At 42.0% G+C, this 24927-nt stretch overlaps 1 pseudogene; it reads left to right on the top strand.

Annotated features, from left to right (window-relative positions):
* Positions 1-14076: 14076 nt before the first annotated feature.
* Positions 14077-14754, top strand: LOC118571516 (annotated as a pseudogene).
* Positions 14755-24927: the final 10173 nt, after the last annotated feature.

Below are 24927 nucleotides of genomic sequence, written 5' to 3'. Positions count from 1 at the left end.
GGAATGCTTTAGATGGTAAGAAATAGTGATCTACAAGCTGTTGTCCTCAGTGCCTGTTATGACCTCAGGGCCCATTAGTGTGGTTCGAAGAATTGAACAGTGTGGAGAGAAAAACAGAAGCCGTGAATGCAAACTTCCCTACCCCCTTGCTGCTCTGCTCAGCCTCCGCCCTGTGCAGGGCTTCCATGGAGCCTTGCCCACAGCTCTGAAAGCTATGAGTCGCTTATTTGGAGATGCTGACAGGAGCTACTGTCATATGCATGGCATCCTATCCATAGTTGATCCCAGAGCACTTGGGATATGAGACAGAGGGGTTTCCCTTGCATGGAAGCTACATGACTCCCCATTCAGGGAAACCCCCAACATCATCTTTTTTTTTTAAAGATTTATTTATTTATTTATTTATTCATTCATTAATTAATTCATTTATTTATTATATATAGTGTTCTGCCTGCACATATCCCTACAGGCCAGAAGAGGGCACCAGATTTCATTACAGATGGTTGTGAGCCACCATGTGGTTGCTGGGAATTGAACTCAGGACCTTTGGAAGAGCAAGCAGCACCCTTAACCTCTGAGCCACCTCTCCAGCTCCCCAACATCATCTTTAAAAGGTGCTGTGTGTGAGTTTGGACAGTTGTTTATATGGAGGCGTCAGAGATGTGGGGTCCAGAAGACAAGCAGCACCTGTTCAGACCCTCATACTCCTGTTTATACCTTCTTCACTAATGACCCTGGGGAGAGAAAGCAAGCATGATGCACTAAAACCGCTTCCTACTATAGAATAAGATGCAAAACCCAGTTCAGTGTTCATCAAGAAGAAATTAATTGATACACTCAAGCATGCAATTCCTAAATAGAATTCATAAACGGTTATCATGGAAACCTGATTATTTTTCCAGAAAAATTAAAAAATAATCCTTTCACACTCTTATTAATATTATTTGGGAATTTCTGTACTTGCTGAAAGTTAAAATAAAACAGTGACTTCATGTCTTTCATGGTGGTTAAAATAACCCACATTTCCAAGGCAAGTAATTTGACTCCCACAGAATGTCAACTAAACAAAACCAATTAATAAGCTAACTGTAACTTCTAAATGTTTAATTTCTGCCTGGCCCTCTAAAATGTAACCAGGGAGATGAATGGCATAATTAATTAAGAAAGAGGGAAGATCCATGTACAGACTTTTTGATAAAACTCCACAGCATCCACTGGACACTTGCTATTTGCCAGGTGCCATGGCAGAGTTTTTACATGCTTTCTTTTTTGAATCCTTCAGTTTTCACAGGAGGCAGGGGCAAGACTTTGAGATCACACAGTGAAGCCACAAACTGGAGGTCCTGCCTCAACGCTCTTTTACTAATACTATGAGCACTCTATTCTCCTTGATCCCAAAAGGGTCCTGTGATGGAAGCTTTAAAATGTAGGACCCAGTAGAAAGCCATAGATCATCAGCAGTGTTCCATCTAGTAGGGGTTAAAGGATTTTGGGCATCTCTTGAGCTATATATTTGAGAAGAGCAAGCCATCTGGAGTCCTGTCTCAAGAGATGGTCTCTTTGGCCTGCACAATCCCCCACCACCCTGTGCCGGTGTCCATCATGAGATCCTTACCAGAGACAAGCCAAAGGGATCAACTGAATTTGGGCTTTCAGCTTCCCCAAACTGTGAGCTATTCAAACTTTTAAAATCAAAAGTAGCTTGTCTTGAGGATTTCATTACAGTAATGTGGTACTGAGTAATCTCCCTCAGTGTGTAGGAATGTAGGACTGGAATATTAGTTTATATTCATGAGTAATTACATATCACTCTTACAGAATAGCAGCTGATGTAGAGGTTGCCTTGTGTCCCAACCAAGTCTTTTGTGTTGACCCCACATTTCAGAATGTGACTTTATGTTACCTAGGAACTGTATTACTAGTGCTGAAGGTCTCTTGCTTCCTTAGGGTGTGCCCTGATGTAATGAACAGCTCTTCTTTTTGAGGCAGCAACACACAGAGGGAGACTATGGAAAAGCCAAAAAGGAACCAGGGTGAGGCTTCATCTAAGCCTGGGCAAACCTAAGAGTGCCAACCAATCTCAAGGTGGACTGCTCCTCTGCACCCTCTGAAGCAGATCATGGACATGACCTTGACCCTGTGGGGACCTCATTGCCATGGAAAGTCCCTCTGCTTGCCATGCTTTGTCATAGCAGCCCCAGGAACCAAGATGAAAAAATGTAGAGACACATAATCACATGTAAACAATAACATTTAAATTTAAACTCTAGTAGAGATGCATGATATTATTAATTGTGCTGCGAAGATTAGTAAGGAAAACAGCTAATCTGGGTAATTTTGGAAAAGTATTTTGACTAGATATTGTGACAAAACAAAAAGTATATAATACTCCAGTTAGTGAGTATTTGTTGACAGTATTGGTCAGTGATTATGAAGCTTTGTCTCTCGTAACAAGGAATAAGTGGACAGGTCCAACACTGGATGATGAGTGATGACTCTCAGTATCAGAGAGCAGCTCCTAGTGAAGGGTAGGGGGAGAGCAGAGAACCTGAAGATCAGAGCAGCAGTGAGAAGAAGCCAGGAGGAACTAACTTATGACTGTCTGTTTATCTTCCTATTAATACTTATGCCTTTTCTCTGCTACCACAATTACATTCCTATTGGTCATATATTACCTACTATTTCTATATGTGTCTAAAATATATTATTTATCTATCATCTGCTATCAACTATGTAACTATTAGTTGTAACCTATTCTATACATCTCATCTATTATCAATTACATACCTATTAGTGACCTGTTATCATCCTATAATCTGCCTATCATCTATCAATAATCTATTATCATTAATTTATCTATTAGTCATTAATTAGCTACTATCTATAGACTATTTATAATCAATCTATGAGATACCTATCTATACATCATCTATCATATATTTATCTACCTATCATCACTTATCAACTGTATATTATTAGTTATCTATTAGTCTTTTCTATATAGTGATTGTCTTAGCATTTCATTGCTTTGATGAAATACTATGACCATAGCAAAAGGAAAGCATTTAGTTGGGGCTGGCTTACAGTTCAGAGGTTTAGTCCACTATCACCATGATGGAAAGCATGGCAGCATGCAGGCAGACATGGTGCTGGAGAGGTAGCTGAGAGTCCTACATACAGACTGGCAGGCAGCAGGTAGAGAGACAGAGAGAGAGAGAGAGAGAGAGAGAGAGAGAGAGAGAGAGAGAGACAGAGAGACAGACAGAGAGACAGACAGAGAGAGACAGAGACAGAGAGACAGAGAGACAGAGAGAGAGAGACAGAGAGACCCTGAGCCTGGCATAAGCATTTGAAATCCAAATACTAGTGACACACTTCCTCCAACAATGCCACACCTCCTCCAACAAGGTCACACTTCCTGATAGTACCACTCCCTGTGAGCCTATGGGGGCCATTTTTATTCAAACTACTGTGGCAAGCTGCAGTCTACCAGCATGTGTATAATTGAACAGTTTTCTTAGTTCTACCTATTGCTACTTGGTAGAAATGGCCACAGCTAGCAAACTTCTCTTGGGTTCCAATAAATGGAGTCAGCATCATTGGGGGAAACAATTGATTTGGTGTCTGGAGCAGGGACAGATGATGCAGACTGAGGACTGTGATGTTCCCCCAGGACTTCGCTCCCAGGAACAGGAGAGACCAGCTGACAATGCACTGAGACACTTGTCACCTGAGATCCCATCAACAAATGTTAGTGACTTTTTCCTTCCTTGACTGTGTGTATAAAGCTCATGACTGGCCATCTTCATCCAACATTCTGGACATCTACCTCAGATACTGGGTTTGATCTCAGCCTTAGGAGCTGCTTGAGCTGAACATGGGAGCTGTAGACAACAAAACAAGTCCAAACTCAATCTCTAGTGGTTGCTACTTCTTTAATGAAGGAGAGATGGCATGTAATGACTCCATGTTATCTTAGGACGCAACGGAAGCTGCATCACATGCATCCTTTTTGAGTCATTAACTCAGCTGTGCACCACAGATCATCCCCAGGGCTTGCCCAATCCCTCAGTATCTGCAGAGAAATTCTTGTTCCTAAGATTAATACTAAGAAGGCAGAAGTACACACGAAATCCTAGAACATTGTCTCTTGCTAATCCTTCTACTCTGTGAGAAGAGGCAGGGGGATTATTATGTCTCCCAATGTGCCTGTATGAGGAAATATCATTCTCACTGGGCTTGAAGAATGCCATAGTCACTAAACAGACACAAAACCATGATTATCATTAGGTAGGAGAAGACTTAACAACATGCATTTAAACTTTGTCTTGCATGAATGTTAGCAGAAGAGGAAAACTCCATAGAGGCACCACAAGTGGGAACGAGTCATTGGTAAACTCCTGCTTCATTTATTTGCTGTCAAAGCAGCCTGGGAGGCTGCCCCTAGATGCATCAACATATTCCTCCCATGACATGCACCTCCTGTATCAGGTATCTTGCCTTATTGCAGATGTAGCCCAGAAAAGATCTCAAAGCCTTGACTCCCACAGGGTGGCATTTGAATAATTCAGTATGTGTTGTTGATGTTGGGGTGTTTCATGTTTAATAATCTAAAGCCAAATCTGGAAGCATCTTCATCTGTTTGTTCATGAGTGAAGTCTCAAGGCTCATCAGCAGGCGAATAGCCTTGATATATGAGGCAGGAGCTGATCCCATCACAGTTGGCTGCCGAGACCTACATTCTCTTCAAAGGTGGTTCTGGGCAACCAGGTCCAGCTCTTCCCAAAGGTTCCCTGCAGAGCCAGGTCTGACCCTGGCTGGTAGAGAGGGAGAGGCAGCTTGCTGATTGTCCAAATAGGCTGCCGTGGAGCCAGTCCTACAGGGTCCTTGAAGGGCCTTAATTGCACCTGTGTGGGAGAAAAACACAGCCATGTTGGTGTAAGATATGAGTCTCAGTCTGTTCACTGTCTTATACAGGTACCACGTGTTATTTCTATGAGTCTTAACTACCTTATGAAATAAGCCAAGGAAACTACATAACTGCCATGAGCTTGAAGCTTTGTCATGCTTTGGAACTTAGCCCCACACTGCCTCTTACAAATGTAATTTATTCATTTTACTCTTTGCTGAATACCTAATATGTCCTAGGCAGGAGAACTACATAAGAGAACAAGACAGGATTAGGATTCTTGGCCCGCAAGGAACCTAGAAACATTTTTTTAATCAAAATTTAAGAGCTGGAGAGAGAGAGAGCGCGCAGTGGTTAGGGCTAAGAGTGCTCATTGTTCTATTGGAAGATTTGTGTTTGGATACACACCTGGTGGCTAACACACACCTGTATCTCCTGCACTAAGGGGTCTGATGATGACCCCTTTGGATTTCATTGGCATGTTTTCATACCTATAAATATGAAATATAAGCATTATATTTTACATTGCAAGAAGATAAGTGTTGAGTGATAAACCATAGCAAGAGGCAGAGGGCGAGCAGAATAGGAGCTGTAGAAGGCCCAATTTTATTTATTTATTTTTCATTTTTACTTTATTTATTTATTGGTTTTTTGAGACAGGGTTTCTCTGTGTAGCTTTGTGCCTTTCCTGGAACTCACTCTGTAGACCAGGTTGGCCTCGAACTCAGAAATCTGCCTGCCTCTGCCTCCCGAGTGCTGGGATTAAAGGTGTGCCACCACCACCTGGCGAAAGGTCCAACTTAAATAGGAATTTTAGGATAAGACTCACTGGAACTACAGCTCCTATCTGTGAACTCAGAGTACGCCTAGAGTAGTGAAACACACACACACACACACACACACACACACACGCACACAAACCAAACCAAACCAAAAAAAAAACCATTCTTGGGAAAGTGATGGCTAGTCGGAGTCTTTAATCATGAATCTGTATCTACAAGGTGCAGGAGGAAAAGATGAACCTAGCGAGAGATGAGGAGAAAATGCTTAATGCAGAGAGGGGAGAGAAGGGCAAGGGAGAGGGGGAGAGGGAAGGAGAGTGGCCTGGGGACCATGCAGGCAGGAGGCACCACAGCCACTGCAGGTTAGTGTCTACGAGGAGAATTGTGCAATAGTATTCATCTCTCCAGAAGAAAGCAGTTTTCTCACATCTGTGTCAGTTTCCATGGTAAATTCCAGCCTTAGCAGTATTGACTACTGATGGGAAATGGCTACATGAAGAAGTGGGTCGGGGGAGACAAGCAACAGTGGCAGTGTTCCTGCCTCTAGACTCCAAACAGTGAGCAACCCTGGATAATATTCAAGGAGTTGGAATCTGATATGGTTTCATAGTCACTGTGCCTTACATTTTATCTGATTATTGTGTATATGCTTGTGTGTGTGTGTGTGTGTGTGTGTGTGTGTGTGTGTGTGTGTATGTGTGTGTGACTCATATGTATGCACATCACTGTGAACCTATGGAGGTCAGAAGACACTCTATCAGAAGACATATCCATCCATCCATCCATCCATCCAGTCATCTAGTCATCCAGATGACCTACAATCTATTCTATTTATCTGTATATCTGTCTATTTATCTATCTGTCTGTCTGTCTACTAATCATCTGTCTATCTATCTATCTATCTATCTATCTATCAATCTATCTATAAATCTACCCATCAATCATCATCTATATCTATTATTTGTCAGACAAGAAATAGAATCTAGGGCCTCACAAATACTAGTTAAGCACTCCACCACTGAGGCATATCCCCAAGAAAGGCTTAATATATAATACTTTCAACAAATCTGTGAGGCAGAAGGTACCTCCCATGGAAAGGGGAGTTTAGCTCTTTTGTTCTGAACCATGGAAAGCCTGCATATGAGAGTGACTAAACCCCAAGGTGACAGGCTCCCAAGTAGATTAACCTGCTCATCATAGGCCCGGTAATAAGTGGCATGGGCACATTTACATCAAATATATTCTCTTTTCAAAGTAAAATGATTTTCAAAAATACTGTGTCCCAGGAGTCCACCTAGAAGTGAACTCAGAATGGTGTAAAACCAACAAATGACACCAGATTGAATCCAAAGTACCTGAAGCCCAGAGCACCATGTTCAATAGCTGCTGCACAGGCAGGAGGCTATATGTCCTTCCCATTTATCCAGCTCTTTCTCACCTGTCCCACACAGGGCACGAGACATTGAAACACTGCCAGGTTGAGCTACTGGCCATGTCCTTTTAAAGCAGATTCTGCTGGCATGCTCAGCATCTTCTTTGCCCTGCATAGCAACAGTAGAATGGCATATAATCTAAGGCTTACCTTAAACTTGATGTCTATTTTTCCTATCAGTTCTGAGACCATTCCTTGAGGTAGAAGGGATTCCTATTTGGTTCCCCATATGGACACTGCCTGGGATAGCCATGCTACACTGGGACCTGTAGAGGCTCCATGTAGGATTTGCTCATGGGATACATCAAGGAATCAGATAACCAAGAGTATTATCCACATAGGACATGTGTGTGTTGCTCAGCTTTCCTGCATGGTTTTCATGTACAGTGCAGTTTGACATCTGTGCCCTGGATACCAGAGTAACATCAAGATCAGGGTATTATAAGCTGGGTACCTTAGAACTTTCTCTTTTGAAAGGAAAGGCTAGAAACTCCATTCCTTGAGGTTTTCTCTTCCTCTGGTAAATAATCTTCTGAATTCTGAGGCCTGGGGTCATGCTGCTATGCCATAGGACACCCAGATTCCCATCTCTTTCACTAAGACAAGAGGGATAAAAATGGCCAGGATGTGTGGGAGACTGATTTAGAACACATTTGCTTTGATAAGAACTGTGGCTTCACACAGAGCCCTGCACATGATGCTCTGACCCTGAGAAACTGCCTCACAAGATTTATTTGGGTGTCAGGAATAGGAGCGTCATGAAAGTTTCCTGTGAAGACATCCGGAAACCACTATGCCCTTTATCACAACAACGTGTGCCTTTCTAGCAAGGTGGGACTCTGGGGAAAACCAGTCTGAGACCTTCATGGGAGTTGGGAAAGGAGACAGGGCTGGGGGTGGGGGTAAAGAGGTCGGGGGATGAGTGGTGGAGGGGCAGTAAATCCCCAGTGCAAAATCATCCAAATGTAACTCATCTATCAAAGTCACATTTACTCCCTGTTCACCTGACATTTTAAACATCAGACTTCCTTGATACCCAGACAGTAGGTCATGTGAAATTGACACCAACACATATTTAATAGCCTTTTTTTAGTTTTTTAATTATTGTTTGAGTATGTTTTCATGTCAGTCCAGTCTGATGAGCTACTTTGGGTGATCCAGGAAAGCACATAAGCTCCATGTTTGCCTGCTTGTGGTCAAATCCCTTTTTTCTCCCTCAGGTTCAGACTTTTCATTTTGTTTTGTTATTGTGGTAAGAATGCCAAGAATACTCTTATCTTAAACTTCATCTCTTTGCCTGAGAATTTCTGAGCATACAACTGCCTTGGTAAGACACACTTAGAGTGTGTGGTGCTCACTTATCACTATTCCCAGACTTGGCCTCTACTTTACTTATCACTAACCGAGGTAGATGCTGTTGGTGCAGTCTGAGAACCCTCCTACCAGTGAGCCTGATGGAAATATAGACTATCCCCAGTGCAGCAGCACCATAACTTTCTTAAAGTTTTTTTTTCTCTTTCTTTCTTTTTTTGTAACAGACAGGAAGTGAACAGGATGCAAAGGTGCTGGTAGTTTGCTGGGTCAGTAGCATTACTCAGTGTTAGTTGACTCAGTTGTCCCCAAATAGAAAGGGAGCCATGGCAGAGCTGAGGTAGGTGAGCAGGCGGAGTGGAGGGGGTGGCCACACCTGCACCCCTCTAATTCTAGCTCCAGTACGGGGAGAACTGAAGCTCAGGGGCTGCTGTGACTCATATGGACAGGAAGTGGAGGCAGGCAGGCGGGTCTCTCCTGTCTTTGCAGGTTTGTCAATGGCTGTGGGTGGTTCTCCCAGCCCATCACCATAGCCACCATGGCAAGCCAGCAAGCTGTAGTCTAAAATATGCATCTGCTCAACCAAGAGTGTAGGTGCACATCCTGAATATGACATCATGCATGTCATGTTCCCTAGAAGCCTGACCATCTCTGAGTATGATGTCATGAGAATTCCCCAGATGTCTGACCATTTGTGTGGATGTGTATGTCCACACAGACAGCTTCCATTGAATGCATGAACTGAACTTTTGATTAAGCACCTTAGAAGTGGTTGGATACTCCAGCTGTGAATGTCAAGCTCATAGGTGCTGGGTGTGATGTCGGACTTTCCTTTTGTGGCTCTGGAGTTCAGGATGAGTTTTTGTAATTGCACAGAGGTCCATGTGCTACTGTCATTCACAACATCACATCCCAAAAGTCAGTGTGGGGATAGATAAAGTGTATGTCCCTTTGAATTGAAGTCTAGTTTTTCTTACTTTTTATCTATTCTGGAAGGGATATGTGATATTTTCAGTAGTATAGGGGTGAGGAACATGTTGCAGAGAGATCTAGATTCAAATCCTGGCTGCATGCTTCCCCACTGTGGCCTCAGAATGTTTACTCAGCCTCTGTTCTGATATGTAAACCAACCCATTTCAGCTTGGTCTGTAGTGATATGTGTACCCTAATAAACTTGCCTGAGGATCAGAAGATTAGATTAGACATAGACATCAGGCAGTGGTAGCACACACCTTTAATCCCAGGAAATAATATGGCAAGGCAGAGAAAGGTATATAAGTTGTGAACTCACTCTCTTTAGACTGAGAATTTTGTAGAGATAGAACTATGGGCTGGCTATGTCTTCTGATCCTCAGGCAAGTTAATTAGTGTGCACAATGTATCAACACACTGGTCTTCCTGTAAGTAAGAGTGAGCTGTTTTTGCCTACAAGAGTACAAGAACCCAGTGCACACATACACCATTTTCATGTTGTAGACATTCAGCCAGTAATAGAAAGAAATGCAATTATCCTGCTTAAAATTTTTTCATGTTCCACTTGGGAAAGAATTGTTCTCACTGGGTGAACTATCCTGTGAGATCTGGATGTGTGTGGGGTATGTGGTTGTCAGGGCTGGAGGGATGGATGAGAGTAAGAAGAGCACAGCATGGACATATAATGGACACTGGGGCTCTGGAGAACACACAGGATGCTCCTGCTTACAAATGACCCCACGTGACTTTCTAGGATTCCCTGTGTGTTACTGTATGTGCATAGGTGAACATACACTTGCACATGGGTGGGCAGAGGCTTGAGGTCAATGTCGTGTGTCTCTTCTAGCTCCCTGTCCACCTTTCCTGTTCCTTGAATTTTTAAAGAAGATTTTAATTAATTGCTTTATTCAGATTAATATCCAATTTTACTCCCGCTGGGGTTCAAATCCAGGCCTGTGATTACAGTAGACGCAGGGCTCTGCTCGGGGCTGCTATCCACCTTCTTAACATACTTCTCTCTTATTCTTTGGAAATCCTGTCCATCTACACAGATCTAGATCACACCTCTTCCCTTGCTCCCTCCATCTTCCCCTAGACCTCTCCATGGAGACAGGGCTGTACCTGAATTTTACTGGGTCATCTAGGGTAGTTGACCAATGAGCTTCAGGGATCTGCCTGTCTCCCCACCTCCTCACAGCTAGTGTTGTGGGCTTGTGCCACCATGATGCCCTGACCCACAATCCTGACACGTGTCATGCTTGGGTAGAGAGCATTTTGCTGAAGAGCCCTCTTCCCATTTTTTTTTTTTTTTTGACCCCAGGTCCTATTTTGTAATTCAGGCTGGATCAGAGAGTTCACTGGAGATCTCCTCCCTTGGCCTCCTGGGAGACAGGATTGGGATGAGCCACATATGTTTTGAATGTCATTTTCTGTGCAGTTTTATTCTTAAAGATTTATCTGCTGCATTAAACATCACTTGAATTTCAGTCCACTGATTACTATTGACATAGGAAATAATATTCAAGTTTCCCCAACTTCTTATATCAGATAATTTGTGATACCCAAGGCTACACTTTTCTGCTCCAATTTTTGTTTTGAAAACATTTTAATGGGTTTACTTATAAAAAACAAGTACACTATAAGTAAAATCAAAGTTTAAAAAATATAGCATGTATTATTTTGTCATAAGTGGTACTTCAACCTATGACTGATGGTATCATTTTATAGAAGGCATAAAAATTAAATCTGTGATTAGACCAAGAAGCATTTGGATAGTTTATAAATTTTAATTAATTCACAACTTGTTCTTAAACTCATTTTATAAATATCACACAGAAAATGTTCGGTTGATTAAAAGTTTTAAGTAATTATGCTATCAATAAGAGGGTTATTCTTTTACTCTGCAGATTCTCAAAGATCTCTTTAGCATTAAGTTTTAGCAGATGAATCATTCCACCACCCTGATGTCACTCTGTTCCTAACCTGACCACTGGCAACCTCACCTAACAGTACAGTCTAATACAAGTTTGGGACACACATGGAAGCCACAGCTGTAATCCACTGCTTGGATAAGAGTTTCTTTATCTGCAGCCTGTGAGATGGGTGCACACAGACCTCTCAGTCTGCAAGCACAGAACTCACTTTGGTGTTGGGAAGAGCCTACCCTCCCCTTGTACGTGCTGTGGCATGCACCGAGTGTCATTCATTCCACATGGCCTTTCCCGACCTCTCATTTCCTCATAGAGTGGAAACCCTGCCACATACCAGCGGGAGGTTCCTTGCTCATTTCACAGACTTCTACTAGAGGTTGATGCTTTACTACTGAAGGACACACATTTAATTTAGAAACTTGCAAATCACCATTTTCGACAATTCTGTAGAATCAAAACACACTTTCTAAACACCGCTCACCCTAAGAGCTACAAATGCAGGAGCATCGAGGTCAACATCACCTTATTAGTGAAGTTAGGACATGAGTGGAGTAAAGGGAAGTCACAGAGAGGTGGACATAGCTCAGCCGTTACGAGCACTGGCTGCTTTTACAGAGGACCTGGGTTTGGTTCCCAGTGTCTGCATAGCACCCCTCAACCTCTGGTCACCCCAGTCCAAGGTTGTCTGAAGCCTCATCTGGTCATCCCAGGCACCAGGCACATATGTGGTATACATATAGATGTGCAGACACATACTTCTATGCATAAGTAAGTAATAACTATTCAAAAGGCTAAGATTTTAAAAATAAAAAGAAGCTGAGAGACTGAAGAGCCGGTTTATTGGTCAAGGGCACTGACTGCTCTTGCGGAAGCCTTAAGTTTGGTCCTCAGGACCAAGGTGACAGCTTACAACCATCCATAACTTCAGTTCCAGGGGATCCAGTGCCCTCTTATAACTTCCTTGGGCACTGTCTGCATGTGATGCACAGACATCCATACAGAGAAAGTCTAGTTACAGGAGACAGCAGTTGTGCCATCTGTGTAGGGATGGCCATGTGACAGGTCTGCTCCTCTAAGATCACACACTCCCAGTGAACCTTTAAATCTCCTAGCCAGGCCACAGTGTGGACACAGAACTTTAGAGCTGTCTCCATCCTATAGAAGTGGTAACTGAGGCAGAAGAGGCACATGAACTTCACCAGCCACTAGCAAACCTGAGTACTTGACCACAATAGCCTTCATGCTGAATCACTGTGTTCAGTACTATCTTTGGGCAAGGGATGATTTGTATTGTATCATTTATAACCAACCCAACCATGACCCAAATTACTATAATTACCCCTACTTTAGCAGTGAGAGCTTATGCATCACACTTATCAGACTGTTAACAATGAATACTCCTGAGATTTGTTTTCAGGAGTATATTCCTTTGTTATCACATTTTGTCTAGAGCCCCACAGCTCATTATGAAGGCCTTTGTGTTCTTACATGTTAAGGTTCAATTCACAAAAGTACATTAAAAAGACATTGGAAACAGAAATGCATTAAAATGAGGCAAACCTGTGGCTTCAAGTATTCAAATCAGTAGGTGGATTAACAGACAGTTGCATGTATGAATTTTGAAAGCAATATAAACCATAATACCCTGCTAAGTGCTAGGGAGGAATGTTCTAGAGAGTTTGGGAAATGGTTTTTCTTTCCCTTTACTTTTATTGACACCCAGTTTAACTTCTTATCCCACTAAGGCAAAGACAACATCTACAGCATTTTCTGCTTTGTCCCAGGACCCCATTTACAAGTGGATATACAAACCTGATTTAGAAGCTGAGTAGTTTGGAGAGACTCCTTCCGAGTGCTCAGACCTGGGCAGTGATTCTCTGCAGGTTGTGGCGTTTGAGATCCCTGGTTTCTGGAGCTCTTTGAAGGCCTGTCCTCTGAGGAAGTGCTTCTGCTTGACCATTTTCAGCATGATGCATTTCAAAGTGAGTCCCTGAGGCATGTTGAAGCGTGTGTTGTTAAAGAATTGAAGTGTGAACGAGATGCCCAGAAAGCCACAGATGGCTTTGAAGCAGAGGCAGCCACGCGGCAAAATACCTGTTTCTAGATTGGATTCAATCTCTCTCTGCTCTTGGAGTTCCGTCTTCAGTCCTTTAATTTTCTTACATTCAAGGCAGATGCATTGTTTTCAAAGGATAACACTCCAGGGAGTCTCCACAGCTCAATATAGGGGTTGAAAAGTCAAGTAGATCCAGTAGTGTTCATTGGAGCTTGACGTTGTGTCTCTGTGTGCATGTGTGTTTGTGTGTATCTACTTGTGAATGTGCATGTGTGCACACGTGTGTTGCTGCTACTCTGTTCTCTAGCTTTTGGTCCTACCTGGCCACCTTCCCTACAGTTCAAACGGACTGAACATAGCACTATTCATTACCCATCACTGTCAGGACCCACCACCAGGCATTTTCTTTGTGTGTGTCATGGTCACTACACTGTAGCATAGCTCTTACTTCTAGAAGTCACTCAAACTGGAAGCTGAATAGAGAAATATCTTCAGTGAAGCAGAGGGGGCTACACCTCAGCTACTCAGAGTCACATGTTTCTAAACTGACATTGGGTAGAAAAGATCTGCCAATACCTGCAACTACTAATTCTTTAAATTACAGCCCTAGATGTACAGAAACTCAAGAAAAACAATATAATGATATTAGCACACAGGCCATATTGGTGATAGGTCAAGAAACAATGGCCAGGGCTCTGGTTGGCCAGACACCAAGACTTGCCACCAGCCCTGCTACAGAAGAAAAGACAGTGGTGGATCAGACCCACATTACCTCATCTCATGATTTTAGGAGTTTGATACAAAGACAATGGTGAGAAAATCACAGTTGTAAAGATTTTATAACTTTCTAAAGCTGATGATTAGTTAACTCACCATGCACCCAAAGTCTCTCCTGGGCAGTTGAGCTCACTTTTAATTAGACTGCTATTCACCTAGATATAAAATAATCCTTCCACCAAGCTCTAATAATCCAAGGCCGGTCTAGTCGATGATCTGTAGCACTTGGCCATGATTTATTATTTGAAAATGTTATTGAAGCCTGTCGCAGGCCACCATTGGAGAGCAGCAGGCTTGGCCCTGCGCTTCCCCATGGCGTGGGCCTCAACAAGGGCCACAAGGAGAAGAATCTCAGCAAGCTGAGACACAGCCAGCCCCAGGCACCTCACCAAGCACACCAAGTTCGTGCGGGACATGATCCAGGATGTGTGCGGCTTTGGACCTTACAAGCTGTGTGCCATGGAGCTAGCTGCTCAAGGTGTTCAAGGACAAGCATGCTCAAGGTCATCATCTCAAAGAGGGAGCAGGAGGAGCTGAGCAACGTGCTGGCCACCATGAGGAAGGTGGTGGCCAAGAAGGACTGATGCCCCTACTCTCAATAAATGTTGCTACTATGCCCCCCCCCACAAAATGTTATTGAGGAAATGCTTTCTGCATTGGAGTCTGAACTTACACAGTAAGTTATCTGCTTAGTACATTTCATAGTAAAAACAAATCCTCTCCAAATCACATTCTCTCCGTCCTCTTGAGATAATGAGTAGATTCTGTGTGAATACAGATAAAACTGTTAAGACTGTTTCCTCAGCCCTGAGAAAGTTCTTTTGCTGAGCAGCTACGGCTCAGGGGGTGAAGCCTCCAGCTTGTGGGTCTAAGAGGGCAGTGGGCCTTTTAAGATGCAGAGAAAAGTGGGTGGACGTGAGACCATTGAGTCGGATATTGCAGTCTTAGCCCTTGAGTCTCTGTTTCTGTAAAGATTCCTTTGTCAAGTGCTCTTGCCATAAGGAGCTGAGACTCCACTGTCCTAATGCAGGAGGCCACATGGCCTGAGACTCTGTGCTGAACCCTCCTTTCTCTGTGCTTAGTTGATCGGTCCGTTGGGCATTTTATTACAATAGACATTTGTGTTTTCTAGCTCCTCTTCCAGTAGAGACATGCATAGAATTCTGTATTTGCCAGTATTTTATAATCTCATATACACATATAATGTATTTTGGTCAAATGTACCTCCCATTTCCCTCCCACCTGGATTCCTCCTCTGTCTCTCTACAATTTTTCCTCCCAACTTCAAGTGCTCTTTAAAAGAAGACCTGAGTCCACTGATTGTTGCCTAAATGGCCTGGGTGTGGGGCCATCTGCTGGGGCTTGGGTAGGCTTTGAGAGGCCAAACCCTTGAGTACAACTGATTCTCCTTCCCACACAGGCCATCACTCACAATAGCTCTTCAGATAGGGGAGGAGCTTCATGAGCCCTTCCCCATCCATGCTGGAATTCTTTCTGCCTTCATCTTGTACATACCTTGTACATGCAACTCCAGCTGCTTTGAGTTCATGTGTGCAATGCCTTGTCACGTATGATAAATCCTGTTTCATGGCAGAGATCTACTATGGTTTATATAGTCTTTCCATGATGAAACCTGAGCCTTGCTAGGGAGATGTGATATGGATGTCCTATTCAGAACGGAACACCCCACAGCCTCGTATTCTCTGCATATTAACCAGACATGAGCCTCTGTATTCTTTTCCATCTCCTGCTGAGGGGTGCAAGTAAAGTGTATATGTGTGTGGTCCAAGTCAGGGATTTCCAACTCTTCCCTTTATTGTCATGAGCCCAGTAGTTTGTCTAAGGACAGTAAATCCTACTGTTACTTGGCTATGAGAAGGAGAACACAATGACTGATTTACTGATTTAGGGGCTTAGCCCCTACCCCCAGAAATAGCCCTGCAGTCAATGGCTAATTATGTGTGTGCTGTGGAGCTGACAGGGATCCTGGCCTCCTCCTCCAGGAAGAGCATTAACTAACATCACATTATTAGCTTGTTAGCTTTAGCTTATTGTTCTCATGAAAAAAAAAATTAGATAAACACAAAGCAGAAGGATTGGTATAATATATTAATTGTAATTTAATCTAACCTGTGTATGTGTGTGTGTGTGTGTGTGTGTGTGTGTGTGTGTGTGTGTGTGATGCCAAGAGGAAATTATAACCCAAATACTGTGTTCAATAGGAGAATGTAAGTTATGCTTTATTTAGCTTAAGAAAGCTGAAATGCCTTGTGAGAAATATGCCAATGCTAAATAAGCAAATAAAACAGATTTGACCCCGTGTGATCCACACTACAGTGAAGGAGGACTGATTTCACATGTCCTCTCTTCTTGTCTTCCTGATAAAATCCTGTCAAATTCCACTCACCAATTTGATGCTGGGTTATTACTTCCTGGGTGGTGTCAACACCACTACCTCTTGTGGGGAAAGACTTTGGGACTGATTTACTTAGCTTTTGGAATTGAGATGCTATTATTATTATTATTATTATTATTATTATTATTATTATTTAAAAACAGGGTTTACAGTGCAGCAATATCTAAATGAATTTATAATCCCAAGTCCGGGCCAAAGGAAAACAAAAAATTAGAATGTTAGACCCTTGCTCAGGTACAGGCTTCAGTGAGTCTGGTTTGCTGAAACTGAAGCACCCACAAAACTTTACCTTTACTGTGTAATTTCTAAACAAATTTGTTGACATGCAAATTATAACTTGTCCTGCAGACTTCTTTCACTAATTAAAGCTTGTAGAAACCCAGGAAAGACTGAATAATTAATACACTGCTGGCGTGCTCCTTCGTCAAGTGAAGTATTACCAAATTACATGTCAGATTAGGAAAAAACGAACTACTTAAAAACATGTTTAATTTTTGAGCTCCTGTTCCTTCCGCAATATATTCTGAGGAGCCCTATGCAAGGCCGAGGCCGTCACACCTCCAGTCCCTGAAGGCTGTTGGCTGCTCTAACCCGGGTGCATCTGCTCTGACTCCCTCTGTCTCTGGCTATGGGCTAGCCACAATACTTTCAGTTTCAAAGTATAAGACCATGTTCATGCTTGTGTGTGCACATGTGTGCTTGCAAGGCAGGCACAGAGCAATGTGGTTGATGATTCAAAGAACATAAAACTGTGATTTGTATCCTCATAGTGAGAAAAAATTTCAATCACATAGATTTGGGGGAAAGAGAACCCAAGAAAACTGGCAGGAAGAAACCCAGGATTGTCCAAAGAATGAACTATCAGACCTTGAAAAATCTACATGACCCCAGCAAAGTCCCTGTGCTGGCCAAGACATTTAAGTTTCTATTTGCAAGTGTGAGTCTCGATCTCCTGTTGCGGGGAGTGTTTCCATTCCTTTCTGGTGAGTGTCTGGTGAGCTGTGTCCTAAATGCAGACACAGATCATGCAGCTTAGGAAAGAGGTATGGGGAGTTGACAGCATTCACAAGCCTGTACCACAGCGGTGTGTTGACGATTTATATCACGGTTCTGTGGCACCTTCAGCGCAAACCTCTAATCATGTCACAGTTTTATATGATTGTCAGCATGTCCTTAAAATATGACTGATTTATTAACAAGGCTTGAAAGTATGTACAAAACACCAGCTGACTTCAGGTTGGATACACATTGGACAGAGCATTGCAAGGCATCTAAGGATGTGCAAGATGGCTGCTGATAGTTGCCTCAGCATCTAACACATAGTGATGGCAGAAGCCTGGCTCAGAGGCTGAAGAGGAGTTAAAACTCCTGCTGTGGAGCAGATTTGGGGCACAGAACAGGATGGGAGGGTGGAGTGCATTTGCATTCTCAGTGTGGGCTACAGTGAGGTAGGATGATGCCTGGTGTCCTCACCATATCTGCGCCCTTGGCATTGGTGATGGTCATCAGATTCACAGTCTTTAGTCATTTTAGGCTCTGGTTTGACTGTGAGAGATTCTTAAGTGATGTGCTCTTCCAAACAGTATTTGAGCATTTAAGAAGATTCCTGCTCAGACCTTTTTTTTCCTTTTGTGCATAAAATTTGGATGATGATCAAATAATATATTAGCTTATGTTGCCTGCTAACTGAGAATCAGAGAGACTCTTTTTATATTTTCCCCTCATTGCAATGATTCTGAGAATGCTAGTTTGAGTAGATCCTTATTTGTTTCAGTGAGTTATCCATAATGGCTAAACGGCTAAACATTTTAAAATGGAGTTACCTAGTAAATCTTTTGATACACAGATTGATCCTTGCTATTTATCATAAGTTGTATATAGCAGGACAAACTTAACTGACCAGTATTTACAGCAAAATATACCTTTGTGTACATGTTTTGTGCTTTAAATTGCCCATAGCATAATTGTATGCTAGAAATAAAATAAAATAAAATATATAAGCCCGTTGGACATATAGTTCTTAAATCATTGTTTCACATTTACCTGTATATAAATGTCAACCACTATCCCCTGACCACTTCTAATTGATATTTATCTATACCTTGTGATAATTATTTATAGTTCTAGCTTTTCACCACATCAAAAATTTGAATAACAAAATAAGCTTCCTTTATTAATAAAATTAATTGATCCTCAGCCACTGTGCATGTGTGTGCTGTCCAAGACAGCTGGAGACATTTTCTATTAGAAGCACTGTCTTCTCCACACAGAGAGTGTTCATCTATTGCCCAATAGTAAACAGCTCACAGAAACATGTCCTTGAAGACTCTATTTCCTCTGATCACTCAGTCTGAAAACAGTGCTACCTGTACTGTGTTCAGTGAAGATCTTGGAAAGAATGACCAGCTGTTGGGTAGAGAAAAGTGCTTCAGGGGACTCGACTCTGCTTTGGGGATAAGACAATTCAGCAGCAGCAAGAACAGAGGTGGACATCTGAGAGTAGCTTACCCACTTTATAGCCTGTTGTGCACCTTAGTGGTGTGACCATGACATCCATAGATGTTCATGGGCACACCGTTAGTGCTATGCCCATCACAGCTCATGGGTACATTGTCAGTGGTGTGATTATGGCACACATTGAAGTTCATGGCTAACTGTTAGTGCTACACCCATCATAGCTCCTGGGTGTACCTTCAGTGGTACAATGCCCATTACTGCTTATGCTATCTCTTTAATAGAAACACCCTTTGAAGGTGATTCATGGAGAAGGCATAACTTTAACACAGAAAGTGAAATCTGGCTAAAGATGAAGGAGGGAAGAACTTGGTAACTAGGTATTGCTTCTGATGGCGCTGATATCCTGCTTGTGGAGGATGCTGCTCCAATGGACTACAACCAACACCTCAGTGCCAGGTCTTATTTAAATTGGAATTTGAAATGGTCCAAATCCATCAATTACATTAGGATTACTGTAGTCATCAGTGCAAAACTAACAGTCAAACCATAAATCTTTCTGCATTCAAATGATTTCCTCCTGATTAATGTACTAGGGATTCTGTGCGGTTGGTGTGCTTACCTATAGAGTTAATTGAAGTGAGAAAAGCAGGAAGAATAACTTCTTGCATTTTTTATTATAAATGTCATTCCAATAAGTCACTGATGCAGAAGGGGAAAGCGTGGTAAAATTACCAACTGTCAATTACATTAAAGCCCATGAGTGTTCAACATATGGATTAAAGCAGCTTGCTCTCTCCCTTAAGGAATTTATTCTCAGGAAAATCCCCATGGCTTAAATTCTTCAGTAGGTGGGGGAGGGCTCCACAGAACCTGCAGTAAGCATGCTCAGCCTTGGTTTTGAAATGCATTTAATTCTGGTTCATGTACATCTCTAGTGGTAGCTCTTCCCACTCCATCGACAATCCAGATGGGACTCCCCTTCTTTCTAAAACTTGCTCTCAAAATGAAGGTTTAATTAAAAATACGTCATGCTAATTACTAATACATTTAAATTCCATCTTAGTTCCCTACTTGAACATTTCAAATATAATTGAGAAAACACTCCTTTTCAGGAACCTTTCCTGTTCTATATATTTCCCAAGTTGTTTCTATAAAGATAAATAACAGTTGCTCCTGAGAGGAGCCCAAATCTAGTTAGGAAATAAAAATACCTTAAATGTAAATGAACATAATTTTGTAGAAGTGCATATATCTCAAGGACTGTCAGTTCTTTGAAATACATCAGCTTGTCAGGCTTATGGGGCTCTGGGTGGAGCAGGTTTTCAATCAATATGAGGGAACGTGTGTGTGTGTGTGTGTGTGTGTGTGTGTGTGTGTGTGTGTGTGTGTGTGAGAGAGAGAGAGAGAGAGAGAGAGAGAGAGAGAGAGAGAGAGAGAGAGATTGATTTACTATTTGAGAGCTGAGGCAAAATATTCACATTTAATAAGATTGATGTTTTACCTTATTATGCCACATACTGAGATACAGCGATTTGGAGAAGCCTGGAGAAGGAGAGAGGGCGAGATGAAGAATGAACCCATGAAAGCAGGTGACCTAACAGAGCAGCTGTTGATGGTAACAAACAACACAAACACCCTGATATTTCTTTAGATGTTTCTCTGAGTAGCTTTGTTAAACCCAGAGATACAAAAACATCACTTTCCAACCTAGGTGAAATCTTCACTCAATCTTTCTGAAAGATCTTCTTGCTCTAAGTAAGCCCCACCCTCTGGCCATGTTTTACAACCTCTGTTGGAGGCATTCTCTCTCCTTTTAGGAAAGTGAATGAGTAAAATGAGATGAACCTGAAGGTGGCCCTCATAGGAAGGACCCCATCTTGTTAAGTCAATGTCCTATGACTCCAGACTGCCAAGGACTCTTCTCTGTGACACAGTCTTCTGAAGCTGAGAAGATGGATTCTTTCCCATCTAATGAGTCATGAAAGTGTGTTGGGTCATGAGGAGAAAACCTGTCTATGCCAATACATAAAAGTATTCACAGTAGACTTAGTCCTGATCTTCACACGCACCCCAATGGCTGCACCCCAGACAGCTAGCTCCCTCTCAGCCTCTCAGTTCTGTGAATCTTGGTGTTAGCACCTCCTGCATCTAGTGACTGTGTGTGTTGAGCCCAGCACAAGGGAGGTGTCTCTCATGAACAACCAAAAAAACAAACAAACAAACAAACAAAAAAACCCAAAAAACACCAAATCAATAACAACAACAAACAGAGAAAGAACAAGAACACATCAGAAAACCAACCTTGCCCCGGTTGTGCCTTAGCTTTGACTAAGGCAAGGAAAATTTGCATGAAAGGCTGCAGAAAGAACGGGCTTTGGGAACATGTGCAGAATGGAGCAGGAGCCAGAGGAGTTGTGGGCTCAGGCACTCACAGGGTATGGGGATTGTGCATCCAGACACCAGCTTGCCTAGGTAACTCATCCTTTGAGAAGTCCTCTCCCAAGAACTAAGTCTGACAAAATGCAAATGATGTCTTTTGCTGACCTCCCAACTGCCCCACTGCCAGTCCCATCAGCCCTGGCTTGTGAACGCAGTGTATGATGCCTGTGGATAGGACACCTTCTTCCCTCTTAGTGAACATCAGGCTGATGGCCTCCTGGATTCTCAAATTGAGGGTTATCTGTTCCTGTGCTTTAGATTACTGCTGAGATCATGTCCTCTATTATTTCATCATACTCCCAGGTAGCACTGAACCTTAATCTTTCAAGACTCATGGAAGTAAATCTCTACTCAGACATTAAATAAGCTAAGTCTGTCTTGGGGGGGGGGGTGTTCCAAAATCATCATCTTCTATTTATTGCTCTTTGTGGTGGCCGGGGATCTTGAAAGATTCCACTCCCATCTGGTTCATCTGCATGTTGCTCTGCTTCTAAGACACATCACAATTTATATCTATAGCTCTGTGTAAATTTTATCAAGAAGAGGAAGTATACTGCCTGTTCCTTACAAAATACAGTATGCCTATGTCTGTTTATTTCTGTGCTTTCTCAAACATCTTGTTTTGAAATAGATGGATTTGGCACTCTATTCCTAAGAACAGTGTTATTTTATGTGTGTCTCCTATTATTTCTTTATCAAGCACCCAAACTTAATGTACACGTGTTTGTTCTCTTACAGCTCTGGAAGAAAATGTTTAAATAAAATAGCATGATAAAGTGTGTCCAGATACACCCAAAGCTCCCCTGTGTATAGTGATATTTTATTTGTATTGAAATGTGATTTTATTTGTATGTTAATAAGGTTGCCTTGAGGTCAGAGCAAGCCAGAGCAGAAACTGGGTGGTAGTGGTGCACACCTTTAATCCCAGCACTTGGGAGGCAGCGCTAGGTAGATCTCTGTGTGTTCAAGGACACAGCCAGCATGACAGACACACGCCTTTAATCTCAATAGCAACCATAGAAGACCTGGAGGTCTGTACAAACAGGCAGTGACGAGGAGGTCATGTGGCTGGGTTTATAACCAATGAGAAAACAGAACAGAAAATCTATAAAAAAGATAGGACACACAGAGAGGTAGCTCTCTTGCGGAGAGGAAGAACAGCAGAAGCAGTGAAGGGTAAGGTTTTCCGCTCTTGCTCTGACCTCGTGGTTTTTAACTCTGCAATTGGTTCTGTGTTTCTTATTTAACAAGCCGGTTACATCTACACCTGTGTACCCAGTTGCATTCATTGTTGCCTAGGTCCTTACTCTGACATTACTGGACACTGACTAAGTTGAGTCTTGACACCTGTTTCTGTAGGAAAACTCCAGCTCTCTTATGGATATTAGGAGAAGTCTGGGTCTTACCAAAAGTCTGGCTCCAACAAGTTTAAAAATATGTCTGTCAGGGACTGCAGAGACTGCCCTGGGAATCATGTCTCAAACAAAGGACTGCATATAGACAGCAAATACTCAAAATATTCCCATTTCACATAAGACTGTACATAAGAAACACTAAAGACAATACCAGAAAACACTTAGAACTGATATTTTTAGCAAGGTAGCAGGCTTAAAAAAATGAACATGTCGCCGGGAGGTGGTGGTGCATGCCTTTAATGCCAGCATTTGGGAGGCAGAGGCAGGCGAATCTTTGTGAGTTGGAGGCCAGCCTGGTCTACAGAGCAAGATCAGGAAAGGCTCAAGCACAAAGCTACACAGAGAAACCCTGTCTCGAAAAGCCAAAAGAAGAAGAAGAAAAAAAAAAACATGTAAAATTCAGTTGCTTTTTTATATACAATTAGCAAATATACTGAGAAATAAGCTAGAAAAATATAATCCCATTTACAACAGCTTCAAAAAACTGCCTAGGAACAAATCCAACCAAGGATGTTAGAGACTTTCACAAAGAAAAATGTTAAAATGCTGAGAAAGAAATTTACTAGAAGATAGAAAGACATCCATACTCACAGGTCAGTGGAATTAATATAATGAAACAACCATATTACACAAGCAATCTATGTATTCAATGCAATTCCCACAAAATTCAAAGGAAATATTTTTAAAGAAATAGAGAAAAAAAAAAAAAAACCCTTCAATTCCTATAGGCACCAAAGCAATCCAGAGGAAAGAGAAAATGTTCAGGTGTCCCAGTACCTGACTTCGAGTCATACCATAGAGCCACGGAGACAAAAGCAGTACTGACTTAAAGACTAAGGGAAATGTCGATGGAATCAAGTGGAGGGGCCAGATGTGAATCCACACTGTAGCCACCTCAAAGGTTTCAAAGCTACATACTGGAGAAACGACAGACTCTTCAGCAAGTGGTGCTGGGAAAACCACACACCATGTGAAACCAGATCTCTTTCTCCCACCCTGACCAAAACTCAAATAGACCAGAGACCTGAATGTAACCCCAGAAACTCTGAAACTCGGAGGAAAACAGGCAAACACTCAATCTGTAAACACAGGCAAGGGCTTTCTAGAGAAATCAAACTGAATTTTAAAATCTGAGATCACACAGAAGGAAACGGAATCTTCACAATAAATGAAATTGTTAGCCAACGGAACAGACAGACTACAGAATGAGAGAATACGTTTACAGGCTGTGTAGCTGACAAAGGATTAATATCTACCATAGATAAAGAATAAAAAAAAATCATCCAGATCTCAAACTTAACCACTAAATAGGATGATAAAATAAATACAAGTTTTCAAAAGATGAAATTCAACTGAAACTATGAAAGAATGTTCAGCATCCTCAGCCATCAGGGAAATGCAAGCCAGTGCTACACTGAGATTCCATCCCATCCCAGTGAGAACGGAGCTCTTTGGTAAAAAATGTCAAATATGCTAGGACAGATAGGAGGAAAGGGGAACATTTTCACACCAATTCAGGAATATATTTTATTGTACATTAATTTATACATTTATTAATTATAAATTTATCACAAATTTATATTTACTTGCATTTATTGATTTATAATAATTTATAAATTTATTTATTCTCTATGGAAACTAGAGCAAAAGATCCTCAAAAACCTTAAAAACAGGACTACCCTATGAGTCAACTCTATGACTTCTGGGAATGTAAGCAAAGAACTCGTAGGCAGCGTACCTTAGACAGAGGTGCCTGCATGCTGGGGTTTGTGTCAGCACCTCTCACGAAGACCGAATTATCCAATCAGTCTCCACAGAGTTATGTCCAGAATGGAATTAGGTCAGTCAGAGATCATCATGTTAAACAAATTAGTCATATTCAGGAAGATGAATATCACATGGCTTCTCTCCCTTTGGGATCCTATACTAAACATATAAACATAAAAACTTATATAAATAAGCATGCATGATATATATTATATATTTTATATATAACATGAAAGTAGAAAGGACAAGAAGGTGGGAGTAGG

This window comes from Onychomys torridus, chromosome 21 (assembly GCF_903995425.1).
Source record: "Onychomys torridus chromosome 21, mOncTor1.1, whole genome shotgun sequence".
Lineage (NCBI taxonomy): Eukaryota > Metazoa > Chordata > Mammalia > Rodentia > Cricetidae > Onychomys > Onychomys torridus.
Note: the sequence above shows the minus strand (reverse complement) of the source record. Positions and strands in the feature narration are given on the sequence as shown.